At 44.1% G+C, this 2,500-nt stretch overlaps 1 non-coding gene across 1 annotated transcript; it reads right to left on the bottom strand.

Annotated features, from left to right (window-relative positions):
• Window positions 1–232: 232 nt before the first annotated feature.
• LOC149092750 (small subunit ribosomal RNA) lies at window positions 233–2,402 on the bottom strand. Its single transcript, XR_016200510.1, has one exon. It is a non-coding gene; the product is annotated as a small subunit ribosomal RNA (ribosomal RNA).
• Window positions 2,403–2,500: the final 98 nt, after the last annotated feature.

A 2,500-nucleotide genomic window follows, 5' to 3' on the forward strand; every position in this document is an offset into this window, starting at 1 on the left:
CCCTCACTCTTTGTTGCATTGGATAATGAAAGATGGATGTATGAATGAACGAATGTAATGCAAATTAGAATCATGTTGCAATGGCTAAATGTTTGCAATAAACATTCACAATTGCGACTCTAATGCAAATACAATTCAATTGCATTCACCATATTAGCATCTACAATATCACTATGCAGAGTGTTTGATTGTTTGAAGGTTGTATTTCTCTTATAATAAGAGGGTAATACGTTAATGATCCTTCCGCAGGTTCACCTACGGAAACCTTGTTACGACTTTTACTTCCTCTAAATGATCAAGTTTGAACATCTTTCCAGCACAATCCGACCACTAGTTTCCCAATGGTCTGGATTGACCAGTCCGAAGTCCTCACTAAATCATTCAATCGGTAGTAGCGACGGGCGGTGTGTACAAAGGGCAGGGACGTAATCAACGCAAGCTAATGACTCACGCTTACTGGGAATTCCTCGTTCATGGGCAATAATTACAATGCCCAATCCCCATCACGAAATGGGTTCAAGCGGTTACCCACTCCTTTCGGAGCAGGAAACAGTATGCACGATGACCACTTCAGTGTAGCACGCGTGCGGCCCCGGACATCTAAGGGCATCACAGACCTGTTATTGCTCTGTTTCGTGCGGCTGCGAGCGCCGCTTGTCCCTCTAAGAAGTCCTTACAGTGCTACAGCATCCTTACCCTAGCCAATTCTGTAGGCTAATAGCAGCAGAGCCCTCAACAGCCGAAACCATCAAGAGATACTACCACCCACAGGTTGACTAAGGGGGAGTACTGCAGTGTAAACTGCAAGTCTATTTAGTAGGCTAGAGTCTCGTTCGTTATCGGAATTAACCAGACAAATCACTCCACCAACTAAGAACGGCCATGCACCACCACCCACTGAATCAAGAAAGAGCTCTCAATCTGTCAATCCTCTCAGTGTCCGGGCCGGGTGAGTTTTCCCGTGTTGAGTCAAATTAAGCCGCAAGCTCCACTCCTGGTGGTGCCCTTCCGTCAATTCCTTTAAGTTTCAGCTTTGCAACCATACTTCCCCCGGAACCCAAAAACTTTGGTTTCCCGGAAGCTTCCATTCGAGTCATGAAATTAGTTACTCAGAATGATCGCTGGTTGGCATCGTTTATGGTTAGAACTAGGGCGGTATCTGATCGCCTTCGAACCTCTAACTTTCGTTCTTGATTAATGAAAACATTCTTGGCAAATGCTTTCGCTGTAGTTTGTCTTGCGACGGTCCAAGAATTTCACCTCTAGCGCCGCAATACAAATGCCCCCGTCTGTCCCTCTTAATCATTACCTTGGATTCTTAAGACCAACAAAATAGAACCAAGGTCCTATTCCATTATTCCATGCAAGATCATTCAAGTTAAGGTAGTGGTACGCATCATATAGATGGTTGACCATACCGTTTTTAGGCACCTCTTTCGAGGTTTTGGACGCCTGCTTTGAGCACTCTGATTTTTTCAAGGTAAAAGTCTCGATCGCTTGAATCAACACTCGGTAAAGAGCATTGATAGCAAATATCGAGCAATTTTCTGTCTAAACACTATGAATGTAACCACCAGGAAAGAGGAATGAAGGTTCAAGCAAGCATCCGTAGACACAAGCAAGAAACCTAACATCACCATCTAACCCTTTAATCAGTGGACCCCATAGGTTCGACTGAAATCCAACTACGAGCTTTTTAACCGCAGCAACTTTAATATACGCTATTGGAGCTGGAATTACCGCGGCTGCTGGCACCAGACTTGCCCTCCAATAGATCCTCGTTAAAGGATTTAAATTGTACTCATTCCAATTACGGGGCCTCAATAGAGTCCCGTATTGTTATTTTTCGTCACTACATCCCCGTACTGGGATTGTGTAATTTGCGCGCCTGCTGCCTTCCTTAGATGTGGTAGCCGTTTCTCAGGCTCCCTCTCCGGAATCGAACCCTAATTCCCCGTTACCCGTTACAACCATGGTAGGCGCATAACCTACCATCGACAGTTGATAAGGCAGTTGCTTGAGGGATACATCGTCGGCTCAGAGGCCATACGATTTGCTCAGTTATTCAGAGTCATCACAAGAAATGCAACCGAAGTTGCTAAGATCCCCACTGCTAGTCCTTAGACAGCGACCGAAATCACTGAACAGGGTTCTAGGTGAATAAGAATCATTGGTCTTGTACTAATAAATGCGATCCTTCCGTCAGCAAGCTGAGGTTGGAACACTTGTTCATGTATTAGCTCTAGAATTACCACAGTTATCCATGTAAAAAAGAATATCCGAGGAACCGTAACTGATTTAATGAGCCATTCGCGGTTTCACTTTATAAACAGTATGTACTTAGACATGCATGGCTTAATCTTTGAGACAAGCATATGACTACTGGCAGGATCAACCAGGTAACTTGATGTTTTAGCAAAGTAAAATGCTAAACAAGTTGTTTTTGCAGCTATAAATACGATATCCTCAGCTAACAACCAGCAAGTGGATGCTAACTTTA

The sequence above is a fragment of the Tetranychus urticae genome, unplaced genomic scaffold (assembly GCF_039701765.1).
Source record: "Tetranychus urticae isolate SD_2017Ah unplaced genomic scaffold, NJAU_TeUrti_SD_1.0 Scaffold_5, whole genome shotgun sequence".
Lineage (NCBI taxonomy): Eukaryota > Metazoa > Arthropoda > Arachnida > Trombidiformes > Tetranychidae > Tetranychus > Tetranychus urticae.